The 14,304-nt window shown below is 38.7% G+C and overlaps 1 protein-coding gene across 5 annotated transcripts in view; it reads right to left on the reverse strand.

The window, feature by feature from the left end:
• The window catches only part of LOC122571183 (protein sprint), a 209,019-nt gene that overhangs the window by 155,318 nt on the left and 39,397 nt on the right, over positions 1 to 14,304 (reverse strand). The window contains exon 1 of one of the 5 annotated variants that reach the window (XM_043734595.1): positions 3,524 to 3,910. The exons of the other annotated variants lie outside the window; for them this stretch is intronic. The gene's annotated coding sequence lies outside the window, so the exon portion shown is untranslated. Of the gene's footprint in view, positions 1 to 3,523; positions 3,911 to 14,304 lie in introns of those variants that run through there. 5 annotated transcript variants of the gene reach the window in all.

The raw sequence follows: 14,304 nt of genomic DNA on the forward strand, positions 1-14,304 counted from the left end.
CGAAAAGTCCCAGTACGTGTGAACGCTACGGACGACTCGCGGTATTTTGAATTTCATTGTTATCTTCTGAATAATTTTTATTGATCAAACCTTGAAATATTTATAAACTAATAGTACGCATATATAATAATATAGATGTATATCATAAAGTAACAAATATGACGAGCGCTATCGAGCCGCTTGTTTCTCTTCGCAATCGATTAGGACAAGCGCTGTACCGCTGTTTTGGGATTTTTCGACCTTATTTTTTCAATGATCCCTGGGACTCAAACGGTTAAAATGATACATTATACGTCGGATATTACATTCTATATCGGAACATTTGATTTTCATTTGAATTCGAACTTAGTCGCATCCTGTTTCTCAATTTTGTCTCGTCACGCGCTCGTGCAGTTTCTGAAAATTTTCTACGAAACGTCTCTCTTCCCTTTACTTTTCCGGATCTAATAACAAAGTTTGAAACTCTTACGCGTCTAAGTTTCTAAAGTCCTTCTGAAATGTTTACAAAGTTTAAGAGGTTTTTATCCTGCTTTCAGAGAATTCCTACTCGTGTGTGTTAAAAGTGTGTTTCTATGAGAAAAAGGATATGACGGAAACACGATGAACGATCGCTCTATGAAATTAGCCTGAATTGGCTGAACGGCTGAACCCGCATACACCCGTATGTTCGTCGATGGAAACGAGGTTTGACACGCGTCTCGTCTCCTTCTTCTTCTGTATCAGAGAACTTTCAGAAGTTCTTAGACAATGGTCGACCGCCAAATGCTTTCAAATTTTCCTCAACCAAATTAGAAGTTTCCTCGTTCGAATAATACAGAGGCAGCTACTATTTATCGTTTTATTTATTTTTGAAGAAAAGTATCTCAACGAATTACGATGGAGATGAAAAGAAACTTTCTGAAGATTATTTTTCTCGTTGGAATATCGCAATTTATTTTTTCGCTCAATCTACATGAAATTTTCAGTTTCAAAGAATTCGAACGTCTGACGATTCTTCTCACAAAAATTCTAAAATTATCGTCGATGGAAAAAGAAATTAAAAATGCATAGGGAACGTAGAAGAAAATATTCTCAACATATTCGTCGACTATTATTGTTAGCGAAAAATATTTAACTCTACAGAAAGTCGGCCTCTTATTTCTTAGAAGGAACTTGTTAGAAGAAAATGCAGACGCAAGTCGATCGTTTCGAAACGCCAATCGACCAACTGAATAACATGAAACGGATCGTACGGTCAGCCTGGATGGATCCCGAACCGCATGATCGCAGTGTTTGGTAAACGGTGAGTGTTGATGTAAATTACTATTAATGAAACGAGACGTAACGGTGCAGCATCTAAATTGAAGCAATACGGTTTCTTTATCGTGTGCTGGACGAAAGGGGGAACAGGCAGAGGAGACAGACGAAGCTAAGTAGGCAGTCAGACAGAGTATTGGTGTGTGAAACGATAAGTTAGCGAGCAACAAGCCCGAATACACTTTTAAAACACGCGCTCCCTTGCCTTACTCGCGTATACACTGGGTGATCTTAAATAAAGCGATCCAACATTTCTATTTAAACTTTGCTACAGTTTAGGAATTCGTGTTTCAATTACCGATCTTACTGCAATCCCGCTATTCTTCCAACCAGTGAAAGTTTCCATGTTTGGAGAAAAACATTTGCGTATAATTCAATTATAAAACCAACTGCATAACGTTGATATTACACGAAAGCGATCAGGCGAACGCGAGAGTAGTAGAACGGTGAAAGTCTGCTGGAAAATTGCAGACACACTTCGTGAAACGTATTTGAATGATAAATAGACTGTTGATATTTATGCAAATTCATATGTTGACAAATATTCTTAAAGAATTGCTTCACCTACTGTTCTCATATCGTTAAAGTACTATCGGGTTGTCCGAAGAGTGTCTTTCCTTTACAGACACGTCTTTTACAACGACGCATCTTTATACAAACATGAAACCTAATCTGTCGAACGTTGTGGTCTTTATTTTGATAGAACAAAATCGAGCATACGTAATTCGATAAAATAATAAAAGAGAAAATGTTGTGCATACATTATTTCCTTATAAAACGAAAGAAACTTTTCGGACGACCCAATATATTGTGGAGATTTTATACGTTTTTGCATATTACGTGCATTTCCGCATCTTCAGATTTCCTGATAATAAACCTCGAAAAAAAAATCCACGGTTTAATGTTTCGATTTAAGCTTCAAGATTGTCACGTTCTTACGACTTACAGCTATTAACTTGTCCACTGACTAATTGTTGTTCGTCGACAAATTACGGTGCAGAGGAATTCATAAAATAGAAAGACAGACGAAGGAAACAAGTTTTTTTGACTATCTCTATCAACCATCCTTGTTCGTTTCAAGTCTACATTCTTAAGAACCTTCTCGAGAACATTTCTCGAGCTCTAAAAACTTGTAACTCGCGTTACACGCGAAACACGCGTCTACCTATCGCCAAATCGATCTGTATTTCGCGCCCGGAGCCTGCGAGCGATTCGTCATTCGCGAGACGCGAGCAATCAGCGTAATTGGCGCCGGGAACTTGAACCGAGAAAGAACAAAAGGCTAACCGTACATCGTACTCTGGCAATAAATAATCGACGATACGAATCGCGGCTGTCCACGAATTCAAAAACCCTGGAAAGCCGAGTGGACACGCGTCTCGCGTCTCCTTCTCGTCGACGAACGAAAGAAGGAATTCCCTGCACGCATCGGCCGTAGTTCCTGCTCCGTTGAATGAATCGTTCCCTTAGTTATGGCAGGCAAAAAAAGGGAAAAAAATACGCAGGCGTGCAGCACCTCGAATTATACTTACGGTGCCAGCGTACGATGAATCACCGTGCGACCGCGAGTTTTTGAAAGTTCCTGTGAACCGTCGACGATCATTCCTTTTCAAACCCACGCTAATGCCATTTTGTCTATTATTATTGTCCGCATATCTAATACGAGTGTTTCAAATATGTAACGTACAAAACTTTATTATCATATGGATAATAGACAATAAAATAAATATTCTCATGAACAACGTAGTATTGTCTATTTAAAGGGAAACTAAATTTTTCATTAACCATATATTTCTTCTATACTCTCTGTTATGTTCTACGTTTATTTTTAATCAAAAATACAAATATATATCATAATACGACATATATTAGGTTGTCGGAAAAGTGTCTTTCTTTTACAGACACGTCTTTTACAACGATACATTTTTATACAAATACGAAACCTAATCTGTCGAACGCTGTGATCTTTATTTCGATAGAACAGAATGGATCATACGTAGTTCGATAAAATACTTTAAAACGGAAAATATTGTGCATCCATTATTTCCTTATAAAACGAAAGAAACTTTCCGGACCACCTAATACGATATATAAACACATGTAGAGTTTATATGGAAATGTAGAAATACCAAATGTATAGCACAAAAGAGATTAAAAAGATACAAATGCAAGATCAATTACTAAATTAGAAAGAAAAAAACAAATGATTAAATTATTCTCAACGTACCTAGAGCACACGTGCATCAACAGCCACGCTCTCGATCAACGAAAAGTTTCCCAATAAAATCTCTAATGGCTGGAACACCGAGGCACGCGTAGAAGATAAAAAAAAGAAAAGAACAAGGAAACGGCACAGGAATTAGAAACGACGGGGTGAAACGTTTGTTTACGTGGCGAGACACCGAAGACGCGCGCCGTCTCACACTTCTCAAAGTACGCACATCGCCGACTTCGCTCGAGCACGGCCACCGAGACACTGAACCACAGTCCTTGCCCTCGAAAACGCTCAGGTGGCCCGTCCGCAATGTAAACAGGGAGGCCTTGTCGCGATCCACATCGTTCTCCGTTTTCTTTTCATTCCCCTAATTTCTCATCTTTTCAAAAAATCTTCCACCATTTACATTTTCGACGTGGCAGTATAACATACGGCTATACTCCTTGACCTCTTTCCTTTGATCGCCAGCTTTTTTCACACAAGTACATTCCGTTGGTGCAAGAGTCGATTAGAATGGGGAAGGTGATCGAGTTTCTTTTAGAAGGAAGAGTGAAAGTATGGCGACAGGTGATATCGAGGAATTTCGTGTGTGAGATAATTGACCGAGGTGAATGGAAAGTGGATGTAAATTACGTCTCGTTAACACGAAACAACCCTAAAATGTTCGATTCTTTACTCGTGGTATCTTAAGATTTGAAACGAAAGAAAATTTTCAAATTTGATTATTTTCTTTCTGTCAGCGTTGTTTAAAATGTTTACTAGACAGCCCGTGAGTTGGAATTTAATGCCACCATATAGAACAATTTATCCGACTCTCTGAATATCCTTTCAACGATATTTCATACTAAATATCGATGAGAAAAATCGACAGACATAGTGCAACGTGCGTTATGTCGCGATATCTCGTGTCGATATATTAAATCGAGACTTCTATTATAGCAGGATATCGCTTTATACGTTTCATACAAACGCTGGTAAATGTTACCTTAATAAAATTACATTTTTCAAGCGACTCTGCTCTTACTTGTTTCCACGTTACGGTATACCATTCTTCGGTATAGTATTAACAGGATTACGCGTGGGCGTAGTATCGCAGAGTTAATAGGAAGTAGAGAATCGATATTTTAGGTGGCAGAAAATAATATTCTTTTGAACGACGTGCCAACTGGTAAACGATATAAATTCGAAGATTTCTCCTCGGTAAACGTCCTCGTCGCCACTAATTTATACAGAGGACATAAAACACGGCGTTTGAAAATGATGTACCGGGTATAGTTTGTAGGAAATAATATTCACAAATTCACTTTGACACTATTACCAACTCACTGAATATTCCTTATTACAATTATCTATTATTATAGCAATCAATGCACTAATGAAACATTTTATGCAAACAATTCTCTCTACTTTATTTTATAAATAATATTCATGGCAAACGCAATTAGAAAACGTATTAATTACCTATAATGACTATGAATAATTCATCACTGAAAAATCCAAAGCACCAAGGTCACTAAAATTACCTATGCGACAATTACATTCATTTCCTCGTCTCTCGACTGTTCTAATTAAGGATCACGATATATTAAGAGTAATAATCGTTGCAAGGAATAAAAGAAAGAGAAGAGAAAATCACTGAGAAAAGAATGGAAAGAGGCGCGAATTATAGAACGTCGCGGCGTCGATCCGGACGAATTTAACGATGCGCCAGGGAAGAAGACGACCAGAGAAAGACTCCAGCACCACTGGTTGCGGCATTAACATCATCATCGCCATCAACCTCCTCTTCGTCACCACCACCACCACCACCAAGCATTTGCCAGCGGTACTGGCAGCGGCGCTGACAACGGTGCCCTTAAAGCCTGTCTACTTTCACGCAGCTCGTGCGTACGACCTACTCGAGCGTAAACAGTAATAATTTGTTGTTTCGTGGTTGTTAAACTCTCTCGAGAGGCGTAAACGAGAATGTGGAGTACGTGAGAATAAGAAACGAGGATATGGCGATGGCAAAATAGGAGTATCACGTGGCGGAATAATTTCCTATGGTTGGAAATGCGTTCGCCGTTTTCTATTAATAAGTTAGCAGTCAGTGATACACAGTCTTCGAGTTATTTAGAATAGTCGTGAGATCGTGGTTACGGGGTAGATGATCGATTGGAATAATTAGAAGTTAAGGAATTTATCGACGTAAGATTGAATCGAGTAGAAATTGTTCGACGTAGGTTGCCGTTTCGTAAGATCACGAATACTACGAGCTTTCAATCGGCTTGTTAATTGGTTTCTAGGCTTTCTTATTAAAGGGAGGAAAAGTTAAGTAGTCGATAAAAAATCGTCCATCATCCATCTTGAATTCCGTCTTGAGAGAGCAAAAGTCGGAGCAAAATTTCGCACGGCGGGGTAACTTTTGTCGCGTCACCTTACCGCGAGATTCGATGCGGACAGGCCGCGTGGAACATCAAAAATATAGAGGAAAGATGGTTGGAAAGGGAGACAGGCAGAGGGACTCGCGTTTCGCCGGCCGCTGAATCATGCAGCTAAAATATACCGAGTGTACGTTTCGTACTCTCCGACATGGGTACGTAGTCATTGAAAAAAGGAACGAACAGAGTTCCAGCTGTTTATTAATAAACGAGCCTTGCGGTTGAAGCTGTTCGCCGCCGTACAAGAAGAAGATCAGCCATGCAACAGGGAATAAAATCGTGCAGAGAGAAATTCTCGTCACGAACGAGCAACCAACACTATGAACGTGATTGATCGTTCCAGGAGAATGGATGGTTTTATGTTCGAATTAAAAACGCTAACTCTGGATTGGTCGCGATTTTTACTCGTTTTCATGGTTCGATGATGAAAAGAGAGACGCGTATGAAGGAAATTTTATCGCAAAATGTTCTTTCAACGCGTCGGTTTCGCCTCTGACTATCGAAGCGGAGCACGAATTTTCGTACAATTAAGGAAAAAAGGAAGAAAAGTAATGGTTCTTTGAAAGTGAGATTACGTAACGATGACAGGCGAGTAGTTACCTCTATAAATTTCTATCTTATTGAGAGAAGAGTTTTATCGTTCCAAATGCGACTCAGGTTTCTTCCCAGCAATTCTAAAAGACGTTATTTACAAAACAGCTGAAAGAAAATTAAAGAAAGGAAGCATCTGCGTGAAAATATAACGGTGATTGTTTGATTTAGAGAAACAGATGATTTGTGGGAACACTTGAAAGAAGGATTGCGGCAAGTTCCAAATATATCGCTAATTAAGTGCAAAAAAAAGAAAGACAGTAATTGCAATCGCAGTTTCCATCGGGCGTCTTTGTTCTTTTGTTCGCAGAACTATTTACAATTAAGGAAATTGCGACATCGTAAGGACATGTACCGCATGATCTTTGTAATTTCTTGAAAAATGTTTAAAAAATTGTACGGTGTAATATTATTAAAAAATATCAGAATAATTATTATCGTACTGTTAATATATATTACGATATTTTTAAGCGTTTCTAATGAAAACAATGGGATTCCAAACAATGGAACAAAGCAGGAAAGCATTATTTTACAAATTATATATCGATCGTCTGGTTTAATTACAAGGATGCTTAAAATGTCTGTTATATAGACGCAAATTACTATCAAAATTGTTCGATCGGTTACATCACACGGAAAAGATGGTTTTCGTCGAAATTGCTCGTTAATTAATAAAATGAAGCAATAGTATTATCATTAACCGTGCTATCGTGTACGAGTAACTACATGTTACTCCGAATGCTTATTACACGTTGCCGAACAGCGTATTATGGTTGCGTAATCCATTGACAAAGTAATATTTTACCTACGACCAATCACTGTGTTGCATAATGGAGCGTAATTTATATCGTTCTAAACTCTTAAACATTGTTTGTCGGTTTCTTCCTTCTATCTTCGTTATCGCCAAAGTGACAGAAAAATCGTTTAAAAAATGGTAAATGAAGTATATCGTTTAAAATTCGTATTCGACGATACCTCGTAATCAAAATGTTCTCTTTTCGATAAAACTTTAAAACATACAGGAAAGTTTAATTATGAGAGAAGTACAGTTTAATACAAAAATGTGCAATCGGAAAAATTTTAACGATTGAAGAAACAAAATTTGAGATTGACAACTATCGAAGAAAATTCCATTTAAACGTTTCAATTGTGTTGAGGTTATTAGATGTATAAAGAGAGAGACGCGTGGATAAATTATAAGGTAGAAAAATATATTTTAAATACAGAAGTAAAAGTACAAGTATGAAACAATAATTTGAGCTGGTGCAGATCCGCACGCTAGCAGTGTTACCGTATAACTGAAAACGCCGAAGCCAACGTCGCCTGTCGGCTGTTTATGGCCTGCCTTCGTCCCAGTCTTTTGTCTATACGCTGTCGATGGCTTCAGTGCTTTAGAAAGCTAAAAAGATCTGATGTAGAGTTTTCTTAAAAGTGGTGACCATCAACAAATTGACGTTCCATCGATCATGTTTGTCATATCGATCGATCTTCCTGTCATATTCCACGTAATAAAAAGTAACTTTTCTTTGTTACCTTTTAGCCCGGTGTTAGAAGGATTTTTCGATTAAGAAACGATCCATCCAACAGGTTCAACTGTAATTTATTCTGTCAATAAATTCTACCTGCCTGAACCTAACATCCCGGAAGACTACCGTCTACGCTCTGTCATAAATTAGGTCCAACGAATGACTCCATTTGATCGGGAAAGGTAAAAGCCGGCTCGTGAACGCGTAATACGGTTACGCCTGTGCAGTCGACAGCAATTAAATCAAAAAACGATCCGCCGTCGCTAATTGCCGAGTGTCAGGCTTCATTACGGGTCACCTTTGTTCTCCCTATCCAGTACAATCCCCTTTATTTGAATGAAGCGTAATCGATTGGTCGTAATATCGCGGACTCCGCGGCCTAACGCAATCAAAGTCCCTCCTCTGGCTGTAATTTATATAAATCGACACGACTGTTAGCATAATTAGATATCAGCAAGGAATTGTCGAATCTGTGTAAACGTTTGTTTACAGCAATAGAGTTTATATCAACGACAAACTGTGAATATCTATGCGAACTTATAAATTGGATAAATCAGATTTGTACATAGATTAGATACAGATTGGATTTAGAAATGATAATCGTATCTTATAAACAATAATAGTTTCCAAATTAGATTCAGAGATATAGATCAGACAGGAATATAAAATGGTGAAAAGCGATTGATGAAAATTGTTGTTATTTCTGTACTCAGAGGTAGGATCATGATAGCCATTATTTTATTCTTTGGATAAATCTATCACACCGTTCTCAGCCGAAAAACCTTTATTGCACTTTTTTACATGGACTACGGATAAAAACAAAACAATATCTTAAATTTATCTAGAACTATCTTCTAGTTACTATTTATTGTAACTAGCGCATCTGCATATGGATGGCGAGCACGAAGTCACGTTGTCATTTTCAACAAAAATAATTCTGAATGAAAATCGTCGTGAACGCCATATATGTATTAGGTTGTCCGGAAAGTGTATTTCTTTCGCAAACGTGTTTTTTACAACAGTGCACCTTCATACAAACGTGAAAGCAAGTCTATGAAATCTCGTGATGTTTATCTGCACGTAATTCGATAAAATAATATAAAACATTGCGCGTCTATTATTTCCTCGTAAAACGAAAGAAACATTTCGGACAACCTAATATATGCCACGTATTCGCGTTCCATCGTGTTTCCAAGATATTTGCCGTGCGTTTGGTCTCGTTTCGATGGAAGCAGGGCGTTATGCAATTGTTAACACGCAGATAGGCCGTACAATTTCTAAGCGTGAAACTTGCCGAGTCATGCGGGGTTAGGTTGGGGTTAGACCTGGTTCGAGATTCGAAGTGCAGTTTGTTTAATAGGAAAATATACGATTGTTGGTGAAAAAATCGGTCGAAGAGGGAAGCGTGGCTTCGCGGCGAAGATTATTTCGAGAGCAACGATTTCTGTTTGTTTATCGTCAAATGGACGTGGCTCGCTCCGAAACTCACAGGAAGCGGATACGATTAGCTCTGTTCGCGTGTGTGTCAGCGGTCGAGAAAATAGACAGCGATATCGCGAGTCCAACCCATTTTCTTTTCTAGCTGGTTTCCTACTTTTCCGTTAGAAATATTTTAACATAGGAGAAACTCATTATCGGTTATCGACGTTTGTGTCGATTTTTCACAATATAAATTTTGTTTATCGATTCGAAGCAAATACGTAGATCGGTCGATTATTTGGCGAAGAGGATAAATTTGCAAGAGAGGAAGCGAGAAATTTCGCAGGACTAGATACGTGGTACGACGATGAGAAATTGCAGACTATCTTGTTAGGACGCTTGCGGTAAATTTGTTTATTGTAAAATTTGAGCCAAGAATAACGACAATTGCAGTTAGAAATAGGCATATTTGTAAAAATCCCTAAAATTAAAAATAAGAACGTCGTGGAACTGGAGCTAAGACTAAGTGCGCTTAGAAACCGATTTGTAATATTTGTAACATTCACGGCAGATATACTACTAAGATATGAGATAAAAATAAACGCACATGGAGTTAGAGAAATAGTAAACGATCTTTCGAGATTAATGATATCGTCGCGTTATACAATATCTTGTACGGACTATACCGGGGACATGATACGATGGTTCAGGGGAATTGCTGATCCTCGAAAATGGTCGAAGATCGTTTCGAGAATCCTAAATCTCCGTTAGTAACCGGAGAAAACGCTGATCCTGAAAATTTCTTGATGGTCGTTCCAACAACCCTAAATCTTTGTTAGTGGTCTAGAAAACTGCTGAACTTTACAATCTGTTGGTGACCCCTACCAGAATTTTAAGCGATATCACTTACATCTTTCAATAAATCGACATCATTGTTTGTCAACTGTAAGAAATTCATGTTACAAATACAAAGAACACCCAAATTTATTTCACATCTCGATTGGCTTTCTATATCGCGCACTTTCTTCGACAAATGAAACTTGCAATCTCCGAGGAGCAATTAGTTTTATTTTATACGTATCGTATAAATAACTTCGTGTTCATAATCGATTTTTCCTTGCAAAAATTTCAATTTCCTGCAACATCCTATCTATAGCCTCGGCAAGTTAGGAAAAGATAACATTTTTCCTAGTCAAACTGAAACGGAGAATCCACATTGTTCGGAGTGAAAATAGAACTTGGAACTGGAACGATCGCACGAACCGGTAACACGACTTATTCTTTCCATCGGTTTAACATCGCAACAAGAATCGGTAGATTAAACGTTGTGCCCGCGATAGAGGGGAAACGAGTTTGTGAGTCACATCGTGTGCCGGAAGTGTGGCGATATCTCCGGGGCCCGACCTTTTTCGCTCCTTCTCCCTTCTATCGGTGAACATCGCGTCGAGGTCATCGAAAACGTCTTCGCGAACCATAATCTCGATTACAAATCGAAACTATATAAACGGTGGCTACGAAAAGTATCGGTATTACGCTATTGTAATTATTATACCGTGTATATACTAATTGATCAGGTACAAATATATCTGTATCATTTAATACTCTACGACTACAAAAATTGTCATACCATTAAAACGAAGCATAGAACTTAATACGAAGAAACTCTTCATTGAAAAATAAAGCTATGTGCCAATATCTTTTGTAACCACCGTGCGTATCAATTCGTACATCAGGCCAGGCATACATCCGCTTTTATCCGTACGGATCACGTTATCGTATAAAATCGATGTATATTTTTCAAGGAAAGAAAAATTACCTAACGTTGCAACCCCAACAAAGATGAACAACCCCCGTACTTCATTTCCGCTGCGAGACTGTCAAAGGTCGTGATTGCGAATAACCAGGCAAAAGACGCGAGAAGCGAGTTTCGAGAGGCCACTCTGATCACGAAGAACGAAGGCCAAATGTATCTTATTCTTTTTTCTCTTAATTCCCTTCGAAGGGTCTTCTACGTGGAACAGAGGGAGGTTGGACTAAAAGCAGGAGCCACAATTTGCTTGGAATTTTGCGGCGGAAAGTAAGTTGCCCGAATCAGAGCCGACTAAAAGCTAATTCAGGCAAGCTCGGGGATCCCGGTACTGTGAAGTTTAATTGAAAGGTAATTAGCATGACAAAGGGCAGCCTTTAATCGCGACGGGGCACGCGATTAATTTATTACGCAGTCGCGAGTCTCTCGGCTGGTGATCGCCGCGTTTCGAAAACGTATCGACACAGTTCATTTATCCCGTGCTCGTTCCTTTTTCTTCGGCCACACGTTTATACGCCTCTCAATTTGGCGGCGATGTTGATGCAACAATGTGACGCACTGTCGCCAGGAATACGGCCTGGGCATTTTATGCGAATACCTTTCAAATGAAAGCGATATCTTTTTAAGAGCGAGATTCTCGCCTCCCAGACGGAGAGAGCTTCTCGTTTTTTATGTTTACAAATTCTTTGAAATGTTTTTCATTATATTTTCATTATATAAAAAGGTTAAACGTTAACCTTTCTCAGAATCCGAGATTTACGAGACTTACATTACACACGTAGGTTCTCGAACTTTTTAATATTTCCAATTTTAAATATCGTGATCTTTTATTATTAACATTGTCTATCGATTTATTCATCGGCTTTCTAAACTTTCAAATTACATCTCCCGCTTCGTCGCCTACGTCCTACGTAATACACGTTCGTAGCAAAACGGAACATCCTAAATTATTTGTTGAAGATAACAACGTAAGTTCGTGCTCGCCATCCATATGCAGATGCGCTAGTTGCAATAAATAGTAACTAGAAGATAGTAACTAGATACAATCGATAGATTTAGGATGTTCTTTTGTTTTTATCCCCAGTCCACGTAAGAAAGTGCAATAAAGGTTTTTTCGGCTGAGAACGGTGTGATAGATTTATCCAAAGAATAAAACAATAGCTATTGTGATCCTACCTCTAAATACAGAAATAACAACATTATTAAATAAACGCAGGCCAAAGCGAAGCAACTTACCAGACGATATCGAACATTTTCAGCCAACTGTATACGTCGTGGCAAGCTGAACGCGTTATTATAATTCTGGACGAAGCAGCGACCTATCGACAAGACGTTTCGTTACGCAACTCGCCGTGAAACGCGGTTATTACCGTTAATTAAAGGCGCTTAATTAGGGCGGCGTCGCAGAGGTCACGTTATTCTCATGACTCGTCCGACGTGATTCTCTAACACGCCCTTCCCTTTCCGTAATTCGTAACATCGCTGCCCCGTTTCTTGCTCAACGTTGCGTCCATCTTTTTTTCGCTCTTCGCCCTTCGCTTCCGCGTTCTTATTTCCCCGTTGTTTATATTACGGAAGAAGCTAGTTTTGTCGCACGCGATCGTCGTTAACGCCCGCAAACAATCAGACACCGTTTTCTTTTATTGTTCAACCCTGTCTAGCGAACCGACTGGACTTGGCGAGATCGCTATTCCTTAGGAAGCAATTTTGACCTCGTGGAGCCAAGAGATTCTCACGATGCTCGTTTCACATTGTTCGTTTTCGCGTTTCGATTGTTCCGCTATTATCGTGAACAACACTTCTGCGATGGATATTCCGCGGTCTGATTAACTCGTTCTTGTGAAAATTCTTAACACATACCCCCACCCCTGTTCATAAGTATCGTTCATAAGTATAACATTTGCTTTATACAAATTAGCAGACTGCGGATATTTGCTCATTTATGGACAAATACAACGCAGATGAGAGATATAAAAATGTATAAAGATATGATATTTAACGAGTAAACGAAATTCGTGTCAACGTGCTATCTGTATAGTTACGTTTCTAAAAATATCAATTTGCATCGACAATTTAATTATTAGGTAATCAATTATTATGTAAAGTTGTCCACGTATATGGATATAGGTAACATATTGACATTCTTCACGCTCTAAAATCGAACGTGTCCATGAATAGCGGAGAAAGTGCGCGTTATGATATCGCGGATCGTTGTTCGGAAACGAGCACGCGGTGTCCAGATGTGGGTGAAGGAAGGCCGGTATTGCGCGATCGGATTCCATCGGTTCGATTCGATGTCACCGTCTGACGAAATTTTGTTGTTACACGTGTACAAGTATTTTTAGTTTACGAGGCAAGATGCGGATATGATATCGTGGAATTAGGTCCATCCCACGGACAAGCTTCTTCCTTCTCTTTCATATTTTCATCAAATTAGAAACAAAAACGTCCCGCGTTGTCGCGTTTCTCTTAATTTAAACAATGTTTTTTTCTTAAGTTTCTCTTAATTTGATAATAAATGTATCGTTCGTTTGCAAGGGAAAAACATGAAACCGAAATTATTTATTTTACTCTCCAAATGTTATAATCGTTGCTTTACTTTCGATCGATCTTCTATAAATGTATAAATATCCGCGATCTGCTGATGATATTAAATCAATTGACAAGTGACAAGAGCGAGATATATGTTTGTGTTGCACACGCAGAAATATTTTTGTTATATCGAACGTAAATCTACGAAATTTCTATGAAAACTTTTAAATTGATCGTTTCAACCACCCTGATAATTCTACCGCTAAAATCCTTAAAATCCGTGAAATTCTTTTGTTACTCAAATTCAAAACCAAAATTTCGCATCTCGTCGACGGTAACACATACATTTCCAATGAATTTCATCGCACTCGATCTACGAACTCTTAAAGGGGAGCCGGAATATCCAGGCAAAAGCCATCGTCTCTTCAAAAGCCAAGCTTACTATAGTCGCTTGCGCCAAAAGAGAAAAGAAAAACGAAGGGATGAGCATCGAAAAGG

The sequence above is a fragment of the Bombus pyrosoma genome, linkage group LG9 (genome assembly GCF_014825855.1).
Source record: "Bombus pyrosoma isolate SC7728 linkage group LG9, ASM1482585v1, whole genome shotgun sequence".
NCBI lineage: Eukaryota > Metazoa > Arthropoda > Insecta > Hymenoptera > Apidae > Bombus > Bombus pyrosoma.